The following is a 20,560-nucleotide window of genomic DNA, read 5'->3' on the forward strand; positions in this document are numbered from 1 at the left end:
CTTCAAATTAACTTTGTTCTCGTTTAGCAGCATTTCTCTACCATTACTAATGGAATACAAATTTTATCACAGGTTTCAAAAGATGATCTCTAATCTTGCTTTCACTTTTTCAATACACTTGAACTCAGAAAGGGCACAAAAGAAAATTTTTCTCAGACAAAAATGTGTTTGCTCTATAACATGCTGTAAAGAAATGGCATCTTTTTTCTCTATTGAATGATTTATTTACCCTACTCTGCTTTTTTTGCTTTAATTGTAACATTCAAATTAACATTCTATACTTCTAACAAGAGTAAAGGTGTTTCCAAGTTGAAGAACATACAATTTGATATGTGTCTGATATATTTGATAGATGTTAGCTATTAAATACTTGTATTGAAAGCAGACTCTCACTCCAAGTCAGGCTCCCTGCACAACAGGGAGTCTGCTGCTCCCTTTCCCTCTCCTTCTCTCCTTCCCTCACTGCTCATTTTTGTCCTCTCTCTAAAATAAATACATAAAATCTTTTTAAAAAAGAAAGAAAATAGGCTCTTTCTGGTAGATAAATCTTTTCTTGCTACATATCAAAATTTTTCATATTTTAATTTTTTAACATATCAACTGTCTATTATTACTTTTTACCATGTTTAATCTCCAAATTGAATAACTCTACCCTGGATAACTGAGAGTTGGCACTTTTTTAATAAAGCAAAATAAAATTACAAGTGTCTAAATTGAATCTTCAGATGATAATTAAAAGGTTCTCATACCCTTTCAATAGTCATTCAACAAATACACACTGTAAGCCAATCACTGCTCCAGGCACTATGAATATAGCTAAGCAAATATCTTACCCCCTGGAATTTACATGTAGCAGAGCAAACAGAGCAAATAAACAAAAACTTCATATCAAGTATTGGTAATTATTACAAAGAAAAACAAAGCAGAGCAAAGAATTAGAGAGTAAAAGGGATGTTTTAGGAAAAATGGTAAGAATAAGGGGGCACTCAATAGATAATACACTCAAGTTGTGTTCCAACTGAGAAAAAAGCAAATAGGAAATCAAGTATCACTTTTTTCTTTGATAACACTGATTGTGGGATATGTGTCTGATATCTGTGGGCAAGTGGATTCCCTAATATTGAAGTTCACAATTAGACAGACCTGCCAACCCAGTATACATCAGTTTTGGAGAACTGCAGTCTCCCTCCCAGGGTCAAACCTCCCTCACAGCAACATAGAACATAGGAGGGGGAACTCCTACAGGCAGTCAGATGCCAAGGAGGATGAGGTACATATTCCCAATGCCCCCTTTTGGTCCCTCAAATAAATAAAGTCACATCTCCTCTACTGCAGTGTAAATAAGAAGCTAGAGTCAGGGCAGGTATGTCATTAAAGCCCCTCCACGAGGAAGAAAAGAAGACAAGAAGGATATGAAAGATCTTCATGAAAAGATGTTTTTCTCTACCCACTTTCAGCTGCTCCGGTGCAGGTGAAAAGTGGGTAGACAGAGAGTTGTTTGTGTTTAACCAGGGATACAACCTGATGAGTGCTACAGAAGGCAGAGGTGCAGTTGAGAAAGGGAGAAAGGTGTTGAGTGTCTGCAAGGGAATAAAATACCATAAAATATAAATTGGATAAGCAGAAAAGTGAGTCCATTAAAATAGTAATAGACAATGAATAAGTAGTGTTATTAAATGAATAAGATTCCAAATGTAATCAAATAATGTTGAAGACAGAATTAGCAAATGACCTGGAAATAAAAGATAGTTGATCTCACAGGAAAAAAATAATAGTCCACCAAAGATGTCCACATCCTAATCCCCTGAATCCATAAATATGTTACCTTAAATGGCAAAAAGGACTTTGTATCTGGGGTTAGTTTAAATATCTTGAAATGGGGAGATTTCCCTGAATTATCCAGGTGGGCCAAATTTACTTCCAAGGGCCCCTAGAGGAGGAAAGCAGAAGAATCAGAGACAAATAAGAGATGTGATGACAGAAATAGAGAATCAAAGTCAGAAAGAGATTTGAAGATGCCATAGTTCTGATTCTGAACAGGAAGGAAAAGGCCACAAACCAAGGAAAGTAGGTGGCCTCTAAAAGCTGGCGAGGGAACATATTTTTCCAGAGGGTCTTCAGAAAGAATGCTACTCTATTGATATTTTCTTTGAGCTTCTAAAATCCATTCCAGACTTCTTCCAAAAGTAGAAGATAAAGCAATGGTGGTGTTTAAGCCACTAAGATCATTAGAGCAGCAACAGGAAACTAATACATCGGTTAAAGAGTAGAATGTTTGAATTCAGTATTTTGAAGGTGGGGTACCTATTGGCAATGACAAAGTCTAGCACATGGACTATATAGTGTGGTCATAAAAAGTGAAGTCAAGAAGCTCAGAGGGGTTGAGTGCAATCATCCCTGCAACAAGGGTGTCGAACACCCCTGCAACAAGGGTGTCGAAGTCATCATTAACAAAAACAGTGATCTAGATTTTCAAATCTTCATTGAATGAGGGGAGACTTTTGTACATTACCAAGAGGGGATGCACTTCAGAGGATCTTATCTTTTGAAGAAAAGAGAGAAACTCAACAGTCTAGAAGGAACAATGAAACATAAGGAGGACATCCACCTCATCTCCAGTCTCCATTACATGTAGGATATGAGATTTAAAAATTGCTACCAGTAAAGAGAATGAGATGAGAATCAATGTCCTGAAGAATGACCAGATTTCAGTTCAAGCAGAAGGGTAAAAGGAATGAGGAGGAGAGTGTTGCCAATTTCAAAGACTTCAGATTTTCATGATACACTGCAACAGCACAGTGGAACAATTTGAAGTCTGGTGTGGAAGCAAATAACATGGTCATATCAGGGGACATTTGAAGCTTATGGAACATGGGCCCAGGTGATGATCTATGAACCAAAATCTGGGGGCTTCTGAAGATGACTTATATAAACATGAGAGTAAAGCATAATGGACTCATCCTGATGCTTTTTTTTTAGAAGGGTAAGTAGTTCCAAATATGGCATTTTCTGATGATTATTATCTTGGGTACCTGTAGTCATAACATAAATCAAGAGTGATGGCCTTACCAGCAAAAAGTGAGGTCTCTAGGCTGCCTTGTGTTAAGCTTGTCTTAGAGAGACAGACTCCGCAAACACACAGAGCTGGGAGGTCTTGCTGAAATCCAGAAGTCCATGGAACTCTCGAGACTCCTTTGCAAACTCTAGAGTGCATGATGGCTACGGGAAAGGCAATGAAGCTGTGGACCACTCACTAATTTGTTGTGGAAACCTGTGGGGTCATGGCAGAGAGAGGAACAAGCCAAGGAATTAATGTCATATGAGGGTTTTCCTAGATCTGCAATCCTATTATTTCTATGAATTCAAGTGTTGTCAGTAAACATTCTATTATATTTGGAGAAGGAATAATTTATATGAAAAACTAAGTAGGTTAAAACAATTAGAACAATGAAAATGAAAAAGAGAAAACGCTGCAAATGAAGAAGAGCACAGATAGAAATGGCTTTCACAAACACAGAAATGACAAAGTTTTTTACAACGTGTGTTTCAGTTATCTTAAAAACTCAAACTTTGGTAGAAAAAAATGTCTATTCATTAGAGAGAAAATATATTCATCAAATGTGTTCTAAAAGTGAATTCTGTTTTCTTTATAGCCAAAAGAGCTACCCCAGGAGGACAGCTCAAAATTTTAGTTTGCACACTAGATTTATAAATTTTAGTTATTACTGAAAGAAACTGTTAGTACTTTATCCCATAGGGTATAAAGGACTATATACAAATTGTTCTCTTTGGGGCAGGGGTTCTTAGCAGGGGTTCAGAGCATCCATGAAACCAGTGAAATTTTATGGGAAATTACATGACAGGGTGTATGTCAGTGAATACAAGATGAGGGCCCTTAGCTTCCTTTAAATCCTCAAAATGGTTTCATCTTAAAAAAAACACACATACTGCTCTGGGACTTCATAATATAAAACAAATTAATACTGATATTACTAACATAATACATAACACATTATAAAACAATGTATTAAAATGTTAGACTTTCATTCCCAGAGTAGGGAATGGACAGGGGTGGGAGTTTGGTGGTTATCAGAGAGGAAGGGAGGGCATGATGAATCAGCAGAGTACAGGGGATTTTTAAGTCAGTGCAAGTATTCTGAAAGATACTTTGGTGGTGGACACGTATAATACATTTATCAAAACCCATAGGATGTACACTACAAAAAGAGAACCCTATTATAACACTATGAATTTTAGTTAATAATAATATATCAATTCCAGCTCATCAACTGCAATAAGTGTAGCACAAAAATGCAAGATGTTAATAATAGAGGAAACCATGGGATTCAGGGAGGTGTAAAAGAACTGTACTTTCCATTCAATTTTTCTATAAACCTAAAATTCCTTTGAAAAATAAACCCATTTAGAGGAAAATAAAAAGATGATGCTGACAACTTTGAATAAAATGGATTAGAGTAGGGCCAGAGTGGAAGTAGGGGTCCAATTAGGAGACTTCTGCAATGAAGGTCAAGAGATAATAAATTGGACCACTGTAGATAAGAATAAAAAGGGGAGAATCAAAATATTTTGGGGGTTGGAATGAGAATTAGTGGTAATTTAATATGGGTAAAGAGGGAGGGGGTTCCCTGGGTAGCTCAGCAGTTTGGCGCCTGCCTTTGGCCTGGGGCGCGATCCTGGAGACCCGGGATCGAATCCCACATCAGGCTCCCGGTGCATGGAGCCTGCTTCTCCCTCTGCCTATGTCTCTGCATCTCTCTCTCTCTCTCTCTCTCTCTCTCTCTCTCTCTCTCTCTCTGTAACTATCATAAATAAAAAAAAAGAGGGAGGGGGATGTACTGATAAATGACAAACATTTTTGGCTGTATAATGGAAAACAAGTAAAATTCCAAAGTATGGATTTTGAGAGAGACACTTTCTGATGGACACTTTCTGAGGCTGCTAGGTTGAGTCCATGGCAGCAAGGGATTTGTGAAAGACAGCTAGAAAGTTCAACAGAACATTCTTAAAAGAAGCTAATGGAGTAGAATTTTACATCTTAGAATTATTTTGATATTCCCATCCTATCCTAGTCAACTTGGGCTGGTATAACAAAACCCCATAAACTAGGTGGCTTAAATAATACATATTTATTTCTCAAGATTCTGGAGGCTGACAAATCCAAGATCAAGGAGCTAGCAAATATGCTTCCTGATGAAAGCCAGGGGTGGGGGAGTGGGGTGGGGAAGTGGGGTGGGGGGAGGATGGGAAGCACTCTTATCTCTCCTCCTCTTATAGGATGTTAATACCATCATGAGGGCCCCACCCTCCTGACTTCATTTAAACCTAATTACTTCACAAAGGCCTTTCCTACAGAGACTCTATCATTTGGTGGGAGAGGAATAGAAAACTATCCCCCAAATTGAGGAGGCACTTTGAGACTGAAAAACAAAACATACAGCGTACACAGTTTTATTCAGGGTAACTTACTGCCAGGATAGACTGGGCAGGAGATGAGCCAGACACTGCACAGCTATTCTCTGCAACGTATGGACCTAAGTCTGTAAGTTTTATAGAGCAAGGGGACAGATGGTGGGGAAAGCATGGGGGCACTACAGTAAGGTCAAAGAATTAGCATGCATGTCAAAGGGTCAGCACACCTGAGTGCTAACCTTTAATTAGATCTTGTGGGTCACTTGTGAGTCAGGAAGAAGAAAGACTATGTTATCTCTAACATTCATGGGAGGCTGAAGCAAGCCTCCCTCCATCCCAGTCTTGATGACTCTTTCTAAACTTTGTATGTTAATCCCCATGAGGCCCAGAACATGTAGCCCCAACACTGTCAGCACATAACATCATGTTCAGGGTGTGGGCTTCAACACAGGGATTTTGAAGAGACACAAATATTCAGTCTATAACACACCTCTGGCCCTGAGCCAGAACTGCATTATTGTATAACATAAATTTAACTCCATACAAACTTAGGTACAAAATTATATCTGGAAAACAATACTTGAGATTTTAAAAACAATTAGTTATTACAAATATTTTAAATATTTAACAATTTGAAATAGGACTTCCTCTCCCAAGGGAAGCCCAGCGTTAAGAGATGCTATTTGCAATATTTTTAACTTTTTTTTTTATGATAGTCACGGAGAGAGAGAGAGAGAGGCAGAGACACAGGCAGAGGGAGAAGCAGGCTCCATGCACTGGGAGCCTGATGTGGGATTTGATCCCGGGCCTCCAGGATCATGCCCTGGGCCAAAGGCGGGCACCAAACCACTGTGCCACCCAGGGATCCCCGCTATTTGCAATATTTTTAACTCCACCCTGTCTCTGTCTCTCCAGCCCCTACCAAAAGGCTGATTCCCTAAGCAAGGACTCGTATATCCAAAACAACTTTATTTTCCAATTTCCATCAGAAAACTAGCAGCATAATCCCTGGGTGGCGCAGCGGTGCCTGCCTTTGAACTCTAAATCTACAATGACCTGCTTCTCCCTCTGCCTGTGTAGGAATCATGAATAAATAAATAAAATCTTTAAAAAAAAAAAAAAAGAAAACAAGATCCAGAACTCTAAATTTGACCAGGTTAGGAAAGAATAAAGCAACCAAGATCCAGATAATTTTTGGACTTTATGGCCTGTAGTCAACACCTTAAATTTCAACTGGAATCAGAGCAGATCACGGAACAGTGATGTAACAGCCAAGGAAAACATTATCACAGCTTGATTATGTAGTAATATGATGCATTTCTCATGTTGCTTTCATTAAAATAGCCTCATATCCACATAACTTTTGAATAGACCATCTCTAGAGAGAGTAGTTCAAAATTATCATCTTATTCAAATATAACTCCTGCTTTGGTTGCTTTTACTTGTTTTCTTTAAAGTTTCAAACTATGGTATATGTGGCTAGAAGAAGAGATATTACCCCTGAGACCTAACAGAGCAGGGCCTTAGTGTTAGGGGCCCAAGAGTCTACTTAGTATGCTGCTTCATCAAAGTGTATTCCCTTCACCCACCACCTGTCCATTCTATCCCCAGGGCATCAACCTCAGAGCTTGAGTTTAGATGAACACTCCTGCATCTATGTCTAGCCCAACCTCATTCACCTGAAGTCAGGGTGGGTTTGTTTGTTGGTTGCTTGTTTTTGGTTTTTTTTTTTTCATTTTTTTCTTTTTCTTTTTCTTTTTAACTCCTCTCTGTCACAGAAACTCAGAGAGTTCTGCACCTGAATGTCATGACCTGTCATGACCTAAGTTTGTGTTTACTGTCAGGAACTTGGGAGAAAATGAGCTGGGAGAAATGGATGGGACCCGGGGAAAGTCAGAAAAAAAAAGTATGAATTTAAAAAAAAAAATGTGGGGGGATGTAGAAGAAGAGGAGGATATTCAGTTTTTCTCGACCTCTCTTTTCCCCATAATTACATCCACTGCCTGACAGCTCTTCTTGATCTCCCTTCATTTAACATTCACTGATTGCAAGGATTTCAGGCTGAACTCAGGGGAAAGTTATGGTGGAGAGAGACCATTCTTCTTCTCCACACGGGAAGAGAAGGAATGCGTGGTTGTCCCTTCATTCTCAGTGACCTGTTGTAAATGATGATTTTTATGTCAAACTGAAATTTTCTTCATTCTTTCTTGTATTAACATATAAGGTCTATTCTACACTGAGATGGGTCACCAGGGTAGCTTATAGATTTTCCTTCCCTTGAGATCTTTGAAGAAGATAAATATCAAACTGTCTTTGAAGGATGACATGGAGTCCTTACCACTGGTTGAAGAATGAATTAAAAAACCTTGGCTGTCCCTGGTGCCTATGAGTAAGGAAAGGCAAAAGGAAACAAAACATTAGCTATCTTCACAATATAAAGCAATTCCTTTAAACACTCTTTATTTCCAATGTAGCAATTTTTTTAAGAGAAACTCTCTGCCACCCTGACATTAAATGTCAAAGGAGCACCAACTCTGTCCAGTTGAGCTACAAAATCAATTGACTACTATGAAAAATACCAATGTACCATAATGAGCCACAGAAGACCCATATCAACACTAAATTAGAAGACATAACTGCCTTTGAGAACTCAGTTATACACAAGTCTGCAGTGTCCAGTAATTAACACAGGGTGACTGGAATGTCTATTAGAAGTGTTAGCATACCTGACATCTTCTGAGTAGACATAGAATCTAAGAGAAAGATAAGCTTATCTCTTTAGAACTCCGAGGACTAAGAGCTGATCAGTCTTAAAACAGCAACCTGTTGACTGATGTCTGGATAATGGTAGCTAAATGTTGACTACATGGACTATATTTATTTCTTTTGTCCTTTGTGCTTTTTGAGATGACTAGCTACTGCCCTTCACAATATGCTCAGACCTCTCTCTCCTTCGGAGATGAAATTTGGATTAATATATCTTTGCTTTCTTTTTCATTCAAAGTATAATTACCTGGACAGCTACCTGTAAAAGAAGGGAACTGGACCACTATCTTAGACCATATCCAAAAATAAACTCAAAATAGACTAAAGACATGAAAGTAAGACTGACACAGGAGAGCTTGGTTCTTATCTCACGGAGTTGAAGAACGAATCTCGCAGACAAAGGAGACTAAGTAAAGTGATAGAAGTTTATTAAGTGAGAATACAAAGAGAAAGTTCTCAGAAGTGAGGGGGGTTCTGACTGGGTTGCCACTAGGGTTGGTCTTTTATTGAAAGCCAACCAGGGATCCTAAATCCTTTAACATTAATCCTTTTAACATTATCTATTGACATGACCATTGAGTAAGGACTAGTGATAACATCTTTAATGGCTTACTTCTTCTTTGGGGTCTGATTATTCTTCGTTGGTCACAGATGACTGTCATAAAAAAGACACCCTCCGGGGATCCCTGGGTGGCACAGTGGTTTGGCGCCTGCCTTTGGCCCAGGGCGATCCTGAGACTGGGATCGAACCTAGCCTGTCGGGCTCCCGGTGCATGGAGCCTGCTTCTCCACTGCCTGTGTCTCTGCCTCTCTCTCTCTCTCTCTCTCTCTCTCTCTCTAAACAACTCTCATGAATTAATAAATACAATCTTAAAAAAAAACACAAGTGTTGGTGAGGATGTGGAGATAAGAGTCTCGCCCTCAAACACTGTTGGTGGGAATATAAATTGGTACAGCTACTACAGAAAACAATGGGAGTGCCATTAAAAATTAAAAAGAGAACTACTATACAATCCAACAATTCCACTTCTGTGTATTTACCTGAAGAAAACAAAAACACCAATGCAAAGACTTCACTTGTCCCCTCATCCCTTACCACTTCTGGTACCCAATAGTTTGTTTCCTGTATCTATGGGTCTGTTTCTGTTTTGTTTATTTACCTGAAGAAAAAGCAAAAACTGTGTATTTGTTTATTTCTGTGTATTTCTGTGTATTTACCTGAAGAAAACAAAAACACCAATGCAAAGACATATGCACCCCTATGTCCATTGCAGCATTATTTACAATAGCCAGGATATGAAGGCAACTTAAGTGTCCAACAACAAATAAATGATAAAGATGTGGTATGTATGTACAATTTAGTATTACTCAGCCATAAAAAAATTAAAATCTTATCATAAGTGACAACAAGGATGGACTTTAGTATAATGCCAAGTGAAATAAATTGGATATAATCCCACTTATGGATGGAATCTAAAAAAACAAAATAAACAAAACAGAAACAGACCCATAGATACAGGAAACAAACTATTGGGTACCAGAAGTGGTAAGGGATGAGGGGACAAGTGAAGGGGTTTAAGAGATACAACCTTCCAGTTATAAAGTAAATAAGTAATGGGGATGTAATGGAGAACATAGGGAATAGAGTCAAGAATAATAGTAATAATTTTGTATGGTGACAGTAACAGGACTTACCATGGTGATCATCTCATAATATATAAAAATATCAAATCTCTATGATGTACACCTGAAACTAACAGGATATTGTATGTCAATTATATTTTGATTTAAATAATTTTAATTGTGGAGACCTGAGTGGCTCAGTTGGTTAAGCTTCCGAATCCTGATTTTAGCTCAGGTCATGATCTCAGGGTCGTGAGATGGACCCCTGCCTCTCAGGCAGACTCCAAGCTCAGCAGAGAGTCTGCTTGAGATTCTCTCCTCTTCCGCTCCCTCTACCCTTCATCTTACTAACACATGTTCTCTCTCTCTCTAAAAAGTAAAATAAATCCTAAAAAAAGTATAAGTGTTTACATCTATATTTTTATTGGCTTATTTTATGCAGCTGAGGTTTATGTTGCCTTTGTTAATTCTTAACATTTAGAAAACTATTTTAAATTTCTTTAATCTCTAAATGCCTCTTTGGCTAGTGTATGGAGGATCACTAGTCCTACAGCTGATGCATTTTTCCACTTTCTGTTGCAAACCACCTAAAAGTCTTATCTCCTCTGTTGAACATTGCTTCTTTGACACATGACTAAAGCAGACCCTCTGTGCTGTAACCACACAGATAATAATGTTGGAAAGTAAGAACATCTAAATGATTTATCAAAGGTATTATTTTTTCCCTTCTGTTTTGAAACTATTTCTAACAGTTTCCAAAGACATGGTCACGGCTGCTTGAAGCAGATCTTCCTCACTCATAGCATCTCCTGGATCACTGCCTAGGGCTTCTGAACTTGTGGTGGGCCTTTCACATGGATGTGAGAACTGTCCTGGTGGATCCTGCTGCTATTGCTGCTGCTGCTGCTGCTGCTTTTTCAAAGTAGGCTTTTCTTCTCTTCCATAGCTCTTCCAAAGTAAGATGTGTACCTGATGTCTGTGGAATATCTTGAGATACCCTTCTGGAACTACCTTGCATACTGAGCTGAATAACTCTATGGAGATCTGCTCCTTCATCTTCCATGTCCATTTCTTGGCAACTTAGTGCCAGAGCCCTCTGCAAATCTTCCTCCTCTTCATCTAACATGCCTGACCCATCGTTTGCTTCTAAGACTCGTTCCAGATCTGTTCTCCAGACTCTCTGTTCTTTTAGTTGTGCTAATTCTTCTCCAATAAGTTTTGGTCTCTGCATCTGTTGGACCCTGATCATCTGTAGAAGTTGGTCAGCTTTACAATCTGGCAGGTCACCTTAACAACAAATATAGAATAACCTTGCTGTTGTAATTGAGCTAGGAAAAGCACAAGGTACGTGTCTGATGTTAATTCTGGACCCATCAAGAGAGAATTCAAGTTGAACCACTGTTTCCCTAATTTTCTAACTGTAAACCAGTGTTCTTTGTCATTGCAAACAAATGATCTTTCATTTGTGGGATCGATCCTGAGCCTCTGATACTCCAGACTGTTGAAGAGAATTAGTTCCAAACCCTAAACTTTCAAGGCATTGCTTATAACTTGAATAGAGAAAAAATCCACTGTCATCCATATTTCCAAAAGGCTGCTGTGAAACTGTGTGATATTCTTCACTGGTAACCCTTCTGCTATTCTCATCCTCTCTTCTTCATCTAGCTGATGTGCAACTGAAGATAATTCCACAGGGCTAAAATATTCTCCTTGCAATAGATTATTCTAGCAATGTTGAGCACAAAGTGAACCTTCTTGTTTCTCATGGAAGATGGACTCCATGTTTATTTGTCTCACCTTTGTTAATTCTTGAGAGCAGTGTGAATCTCAGATCTTTCAATCATCACTGAAATACATTTTTGAGAGCTCAGCAAGAACATTAATTTTCTTTTCTAAATTGACCACATTCTCCATCTCAACTTGAAACTGCATAACTGGAGTATGAGATAGATTAGCCCCAGTCCTCACTCTTAATTCCTAACATAAGTCTAGAGTATTCAACAATTGTGATTTTATCCATCCAAGAATTTTTTTATGATAATTTACCTTTAATAAAAATCGGCTGAGGTACAAGCAGAGAGATTCTTCTACTGCTAAATTTCTAGGGCTATAATCTGGATATCTACCTAGACAACCAAGTTCCAAAATCTGATTCTTACCGACAGCAACATGAAGAATCATGTTACCAGATCTTCCCTTAATTGGCTCATGTGAAGGAGGGTCACCTAAAAGATACAATGATGGTGATTTTTGGTTCTAAGGGGTTCTAAGATCCTGATGGTGAAAACATGAGGAATGCTGTGAGGTGTGGGGCTTCTCTTAGTAGATGATATACTACAACCAAAAAATGCTTCCATTCACTTAACATATATAAAATTTCACTTCAAAAGTTGATTTTATTTTGAAAAGGTAACATGAAATCAGCAGAGATTATTCTAAGGTAGTTCCTTCAAATTTGGCCTTAATACTGAATGTCCAACAATCATTTATTATATTTCCTCTTACTTAAAACTAATAGGAGAAAGAATTCTCAATTTTTTCTAAGGTTATCACAAAATAGGCAAAAGATATTATATTGGAAAAAATTTTTTGATCTCATCTAGTTATTTAACATCATGCAATGAAAATTTATGAAAACAATGCTCTGAAAAAAAATAACAAAAAAAAAAAATGCTCTGTAGGAACATTGGTCCTTTTGTCAATATGCTAATGTTTGAAGTTAATTTTAGGTTAGCTATTTTGTTTAAGTTGGTTTTGTTTTTTTTTTTAAGTTGGGTTTATTTCATAAAAAATTGCAAAGGATGAAATAATCTGTGAAACTCAGCCTACAGATATGTTCCACAAAATTATATAATCTAAAGTAGAAAATAATTTTAGGGCCCAAATTAACAAATAGAAACTTTGTACTTTGAATTCAGAAGACATTTTATAGCATTTTTGTCTTCCTTTCTCAAATTTTCTCAAAGCTCCTTATTCTAAGAATCAATTTCCTCTCCCCTAAAGTTAAAAGTCCATCTTTTCACATAAGTATAAAACAGGATCTAGATTTCTCTAATATAGTAACTTATGACTTAAAAACCCCTAGATTCAGTTGTTTCAATAGCAACAGCTATAATTACATCCCCTTTTTGACACTGCTTTCCTGATTTGATCCTAATTAAGGTTTCCAAGAACCAACATAGTGACAACTTGTTTATTCAGAAGAAATCAAGAAAAGTAGGATTATAGTCAGACGAGCATACACTCATGTCACGTTCAACGAAATGCTCTGGAAGCTTTGAATATTTTCTAAAATGTTAAATATTTCATGGCCACAAAGATATACTTCTCCGTCATTCTAGGAATTGGGTTTGTTTGTTTCTACAATGCCTGTGCACCCTCTTGTGGACATTTTAGGATTTGCTTTGTTGAAAGATTCCATTTATTCAAGGCTATTCAAAGGTTTCATTTTGTAAATTTGAATTTTTATTAGGATAATGACATTTACACACTTCACACTTTTAAATCTGTAATTTCATAATCCCAAATATTAATTGAAGCTCACACCTCTTCACACTGTTGAGAAAACCAAAGTAGATAGAGTTGAGGTTACTAGGATAATAATTAGGAAACACTCCATACTTTCCACTTATGTCTGACATATTAACAAGCTAATAAGAATTTTAGATCCTGCTTCCTAGGCATAAAACAATTCAACAGTAAGGCCATGATTAGGTATCACAGTTCTTATTTCCTGATACTGATATGACAAAAATCAATTTAGAATTTGTTTGGGCCTGTTTATGCAAAGCATGAAAATGACTTCTAAGTGAAGACAATAGCCTAAAAAGAACAGCAGAAATGTGGCTGTTTTCCATTAAAAAGTAGCAACAGCAAGATTAAACACACACACACACACACACACACACACACTTTTACAGTTTAATTGACTCATGTGTTGTCTTGGAAACATTAAATTCCTTTAAACCTAGAGATCTTAAAAAAAACTACCAATCAACTATTACCTTTCTATTATGTTTAATTTGACACCCATAATAAAAAGAAAGACTGCTTATTCTTTTCCTGACTTAAAATCTCCTTTCCGTTACTCATGATCTCATGATTAGAAAACGTTTAGGAAAAATGTGAGAAGATTTTTTTTTAAATATATATTTGCCAAGTATTTTATTTTTTCTAAAAACAATAGAAAAAATCAACTTTAAAAAGGAACATGTACTTAAATAAAAAAATTATGGTTTATAATACATGGTTTGATTTTTTTGTATAACTGCTATAAACGTTTTATGAAAGTCATTTACATTTCATGACCATATTTACACAGGAAAATGGGGTAAACTTTACGATTTTTTAAAAACAATTCTTAAATACAAATCTGTTAAAAGAAAGAAAAAAAGATGGCAAGCATAAAAAAAAAAGTTCTTTTTATGCCCAAAGTCCCATTTGAGGCAGTTTACATCGCGGCTAAACCTTTTCAATCCTAAGGCTCAGCCAACGTTGTGAGGTTGCACTTAAACATGCATTTGAAACAAGTTCAAATATGAGGATCCCCCACAGTTCTGGCAGAAGGAACCTTTTTCCTTTCCCTTAGTAGCAAGTGAGAATTCATGACCGATTCCAGTTCCTCCCTCCAGTACGTGGACTTGGGCACCAGAGTTCCTTAGCTGTCGCAGTTTGTGTTTCAACCGTTCTCGGCGCTCCGCAACAAGTCCTTTTCGGAAAGGAGCTTTTGCTCCTCGGCTTGGACGGACAGGATGTACGCGGTGGCTTCTTTAAGGATCACTCTCCTGGAGGCCTTTGCATCGTTTTCCAACTCCGGGATCTGATCACGCAGGGCAAAGAAGCCCCGTCTCAGCTCCTTCCTCCTCCGGCGCTCCAAGCCATTGTGTGCTAGCCTCTTGTCACTCTGCCCCGTGCCCGAAGACCTGGGCCGGGCACATCCGCGGTTGCTGCTGGTCTGTCTCAGGGCTCTAGCACTGCGCAGCCTCGCCCTCTTGGCGGCGGCATCGTCCTTCCTGGTGGAGGGGGGCCGCGTAGTTGTGCCATGTGCACACATGGCATCTCTTAAGGATCAGCAGGCTGCGAGGACGTTTGCTGCGGCCTCCAGCAGAGGGGGACCCCGATTCGGACCTTTTGGCAGGGGGCTGCCTTTTTCCACAGAAACAACATCAATTTCTTCTTCGTCCTCTTGTTCTTCCTCCGAGTCGCTGCTGGGGGCGGGCGGTGTCTCCTTGTGCAGCGCCAGGGGCTCGGGGCCGGCCCGGGGAGGACTCGGCCGAGGAGAGCAGAGAGTCCGAGGACGGGGAGAAGGCGGCCGGGTCGGGGCGGCGCAGGGCTTGGGCGCGCTGCTGTCATTGAGCGGGTAGGAGAAGACCACGGAGGGGTCGATGCACTCGGAGGCGGCGACGCTCAGGTCCCGCAGGTACAGGCTGGAGGTGGAGCGGCCGCCGGGCCCGCGGGCGGGGCTCGGGCTGCCGCCGTCTCTGCGCAGCCTGGTAGGAGCCCCGCTTCTCGAGACGAGCTCGGCGGCGGCCGAGAAGCCGCCCACATGCAGTCCTGGATGATGACGCTTTGGATGAAGGTCTCGTCGTCCGGGTCGCAGATGAAGCTCTGGTTCACCGCGTCTCCTCCCAGCAGCTCGGTCACCATCTCCAACCGGTCGGCCGTGGAGAAGCTGCCGCCGCCGCCGTCATCGTCCCCCCCCGGGGGACAAGGGCGCGACTGCGACATAGGAGGGCGAGCAGAGCCTGGCGCGGCGGCTCGGGGACAGCGTCGCGGCGGGCAGCAGCTCGAACTTCTTCCAGATGTCCTCGCTGGGCGCCGGCGGCTGCAGCTCGCTCTGCTGCTGCCGCTGGGAGCAGTTCTCCTCCTCGTCGCAGTAGAAACACGGCTGCACCGACTCGTAGTCGAGGTCCCAGTTCCTGCCGGCGGAGCTGACGTTGGGAGGCATCGCGGCAGCCGGGTTTTGCCCTCTCCGGAGCAGACCCGGCGTCCGACTGCGGCGGGGAGCGCCTTCCAGGGCAGCCGGGCGCGGGCTGCGGCGGCGGGAGAAGTGTCTTCCCGAATAGGCGAAGGGGCAGAGCCTCTGCGCGTCCGGAGAGTCGCGTTCTCCTCGCTCCAGGGTGCTTGCAAGTTCCACAAAGGGGAGTGGAGCCAAGTGTCCGCCCGCGGCGGCGGGCAAAGTTCCGTGGGAGCGGCGGGCGGTGTCGCGCGCCCCGCGGGCGGGGGCTCGGAGGCGGAGAGGCCCCTGTGACTCCGGGTCTCCCTTCCCGGGGGCGCCCGGGCGCCCCCTCGCCTCGCTCTCCGCTCGCTCCGCTCTTCCCCCGCGGACGCGCCCGCCCGCTCCCTCCGTCTCTCGCAGGGATCATTACAGCGAGTCGGAGAGGCCCCGACGAGCAGCGTTGATCCTGCTGAGCACGATCCCTCCCCTCTGTTCTCTGTCCTCCCGCCGAGCCTCTGAATAGCCCTGCCCTTCCCCAGGCCGGCGGGGGCCAGGCGGCGGCCGGGGCGTGGCGGCTGCAACTGGGAGACGCGCGGCTCGGGCGGAATGGGACAAGGTGTAAGGACGACCTTGATTTCTGAGTTCAGGCCGCTGTCAGTGATAAGGGTGTCCGCTCGGTGGGGAAGAGATGCAGCTGCTCAAATTCCACATAAGGCAGGGGAACTGCTGTTTAAAATGTCTTTGGGGGATCCCTGGGTGCGCGGCGCCGTGCGGGGAGGCGTCCTCCGGGCAGTGCCACCCCCGCGTGTCCTCGGGAGGTTTCCGTTCCAAGCAACAGCTGGGCCTGGGTCGCTGCGTGAGAATGGATGTGAGGCGCCGCCGGGAAGGGAGGCGGGGCTGTCCCCAGGTCCGAGAGGCCCGGCGGCGAGGCTGAGGCCGCGGCCCAGGGTCACACAAGCGCGTGGATTCAGGCGGGCTCGGGAGCGACTTGCGGACGGCGGTCGCAGGGGCGGCTCCGCGCAGCTCCGGGCGGGGGGGGGGTTCCCTCCAGCCTCGGGCAGGTGCTGTCGCCTCCACAGAAAGAAGGAACAGGGATCCCTGGGTGGCGCAGCGGTTTGGTGCCTGCCTTTGGCCCAGGGCGCGATCCTGGAGACCCGGGATCGAATCCCACGTCGGGCTCCCGGTGCATGGAGCCTGCTTCTCCCTCTGCCTATGTCTCTGCCTCTCTCTCTCTCTCTCTCTCTGTAACTATCATGAACAAAAAAAAAAAAATTGAGCCTGAGCTGCTTTCTGGTGCTCCAGAGAAGGCGGCCTCAGCCTGCGGTGGGCCTGGCTGCGGCCTGCGGGGCGCGGGCCCGAGCCCCCTGCCTGTGGGGGCGGGCCGGCGGCCGGCGGCCCACCTCACCCGTGTGGGAGGGAGCGAGCGCCGCGCGGTGCGGCTGTGCTGTGGGCCGCTGGCGCAGGGCCCCGGCCCTCAGGCGCGGCTCCTGGAAGCGCCCGGCGAGAGAGAGGCAGAGAGCGAGCGGGAAGGCTTCTCGACCGCGAGGGAGTCTGACACAAGTCATATGTGTGAACGGGATGGGCGAGAGGGCAGGAGAGGACACCTGGAGTCCTCGGAGGTAGGTAAAGCGGTCTGATGGTGCTGGCATGGCGGTATCGAGCGCTCTAACCGACGGCCACCGTCTGACAGAAACATCTTTTGAAGCGCACAGGACTGTGCGATTTGAATTCTCACTTGGTAGCTCAGGCAAACTTCACATTTAACTTCATATTTAGAAACACGCAGGTAGGGATCCCTGGGTGGCGCAGCGGTTTGGCGCCTGCCTTTGGCCCGGGCGTGATCCTGAGAACCCGGGATCGAGTCCCACGTCGGGCTCCCGGTGCATCTGGTGCATGGAGCCCCTGCTTCTCCCTCTGCCTGTGTCTCTGCCTCTCTCTCTGTGACTATCATAAATAAATAAAATTAAAAAAAATATTGTTAATTCAACTAATTCAAATATAATTCAACACAGATGGGTACGAATGAATTATGTACAAGGTTATCCAATATATGAGTGTTTTAACTAGAGTAAGTTTGGGGAAAAAAACTAAATATCTATTATAGGGGACTAGTTAAATAAACTACGGTACATCTATATATTGCAACCATAGTAAAGGGATAACTAACATCTTTCTGTACTAATGTGAAATAATGATATCTGATATGTATGATTATAATATTTGGCCACTTGGTTTAAAAAAAATAAAGATGTGTTTGTATGTATGTACTTGCTTACATATACATACAGTATTTTCATAAAGGTATAAATAAAGGGATAACTGTGGTTGCCTATATGAAGAAAAATCAGGTGGCTGAGAAACATTTGTTTTAGGGAAACTTTTACTATCAATTTACAGTTTTTGAACGATTGAGCCATGTAAATGATAATTTAGTCAAAAACATATTAAAGTTTAAAATTTTAGAAAAACTGCATTCCTAGTATATTAAAATGTGATAAATGCAATCAGTAACTATATTGCATTCCATAGATAGATTATCACTAATTTGGGGCTGAATGCATAATGCATCATACTTATATCAAACCAATTAAAATCTCAAGAGATAAACATGATCAGGTTCAGTTAACCCAGATGAGCCCCTAACACTGAAGTCAACTCAACAAAACTGATTTTACTTGTGGGAAAAATAGGCAAATAAAAATGCCTTATGGTGTGGGAGATGCAATATACATCAACATGACCAAATTTACCTCTTCTATTGTTAAGTTGCACTTTCTAAAATTCTTCCTATTGATAAAATAGAGGGAAAACTATTTGGGAAGAAGTTTACAACCTATTGGCTAGTTTACATTAACATAAATTAGATCACATAATTTAACACAACCTATTATAGCTAGGTTCAATGAATCAAAGAAACAGCACAGGAAAGTTTTATTCTTGCAGAAAGAAAAAATTTGGAACCATCTAGAGTCTTTGCCAGATCTACTGGATACAACAAATAAATAGCCCTAGTACCTGATTACTAAGTTCTTGCACATTCAAAAAGAATGAGGTAAAATAGAGGTTAGAAGCCTTAAAGAAAACTAGGTTTAATTTTAAATTTTGAATAAGACTAGCCTGGAGCAGTAAACTTAGAAGCTCTATTATATATAATCAGGTGTTCACTGTGTTGTACACCTGAAACTAAGGTAACATTGTGTGTCAACCATACCCAAAATCTTTTTAAAATTTTAAATATATAGTCAAGTGCCCATTTACATCAAAGATTTAAGAAATTCAAACTAATCTCTGATTGTAAATCTGCCTGAATAGTTCTTTGTTTATGTATTTATTTTGAATACTTCTTTATATTGTTAAAGATCACACTATGCTACAAGAGCTTTACTTCTTAGAAAACATTTCCTTACATTGGTATCAAAAGAAACCAAACAAAAATTATAATTAATAACGGTAAGGACAAACAGTAATTAGGATCCCTATGCAGCAATTAAAATGATAAATATATTCATAGAGTGAGACTAACATTAGTTCCCATATTTATATTTAAAATATTCCTGGGTGTGCACCCCTCCCAGGTATTTTTTTTTCCAGCAGAGCTTGTTAGAAGAGGAAGCAGACCCCAAAGTACTTTAAGTTGGAATTTTACAACTACTCCTAAGTGAACACATTAAGGCTGAGGGAAGGATGCCAGTTTCAGATGGCAGCACATGTATTTTTCTTAAGTGCCAGTACGAAAGTAATAAAAAGGAGCAGTTTTAGGCAAAATTATTCCAATGGTTAGTCAAAATAAGTGACTGCAGGTGCAACTAAAACTTTAATGCTGGAAATATATTTTTTTTAATCTAACCTAGTCTTTAGGTATTTTGAAAATGCATCTTCGTTCTCAGACAAAAAGAAAAAAATGGCTCATAGAGAAAAATTAGGTCATGAGATCAATAGTAAATACAGACTTCTTTATATGAATATGAGAAAAGCTTAGAAGTAAATGTCATCATCAAAGTTACAAAAAGTTCAGTAATTAGAAAAACTGTTTCTAAATTATACAAGGTTACATTAGGGTCCCCAAAGTATAGGGATTTATCTCTTATTCTAAAGTAGTTATTATAAAAATCAACCAAATAAATTTTTCTCAAGAAAGATGGTATTAAACATATTGCTCAAAAGTGAAATAAAGCAAATAGCCAGGCAAATCCCATTCATACTTTCTACTACACAAAACTTTTCCATTTTGGAATGAGCAAATAAAAAGCAAGATAAAAACTCAAAGATACTAGGGGCTCAGTTGGTTAAGCACCTGCTTCAGGTCCTGTCATGATCTCAAAATCCTTGAACTGAGCCCTACTTAGGGCTCCCTGCTCAGCGGCAAGGCTGCTTGTTCCTCTCCCTCTACCCCTCCCACCCTGGCTCATGCCCTCTCTCTCTCTCTCTCTCTCTCTCTCTCTCCCTCTCCCTCTCCCTCTCTCTCATAAATAAATACTTTAAAAAAACTGAAAAGTTATGAAAACAGTATTAAAAGTACAAAGAAGCAACACTGGTCCATTATAAAAGAGAATGCAATTTCTTCACATTTTAATTTTATATATATAATTATATATTAATATATTATATAATTTAATATATATTTATGTATTAATATAAATTTATATTTGGGAGTGAGTAAATTTCTTCACATTTTAATATATTTATATTAAATTTATTTATATGAGCCATATAACTTTTATATTATATATAATATAATACATATACATATGTTTGTATATATATAAAGGATAAAAAATGAATGTCTTACTTAACACGATCAGT

General features: G+C 40.9%; 2 pseudogenes; both read right to left on the reverse strand.

The window, feature by feature from the left end:
* Nucleotides 1–10,533: 10,533 nt before the first annotated feature.
* Nucleotides 10,534–11,601, reverse strand: LOC129514407 (ataxin-3-like; annotated as a pseudogene).
* A 1,758-nt stretch (nt 11,602–13,359) lies between these two features.
* Nucleotides 13,360–17,406, reverse strand: LOC129514405 (myc proto-oncogene protein-like; annotated as a pseudogene).
* Between the last annotated feature and the right edge of the window lie 3,154 nt (nt 17,407–20,560).

Source organism: Nyctereutes procyonoides, unplaced genomic scaffold (assembly GCF_905146905.1).
Source record: "Nyctereutes procyonoides isolate TBG_1078 unplaced genomic scaffold, NYPRO_anot_genome, whole genome shotgun sequence".
Taxonomy (NCBI): Eukaryota; Metazoa; Chordata; class Mammalia; order Carnivora; family Canidae; genus Nyctereutes; species Nyctereutes procyonoides.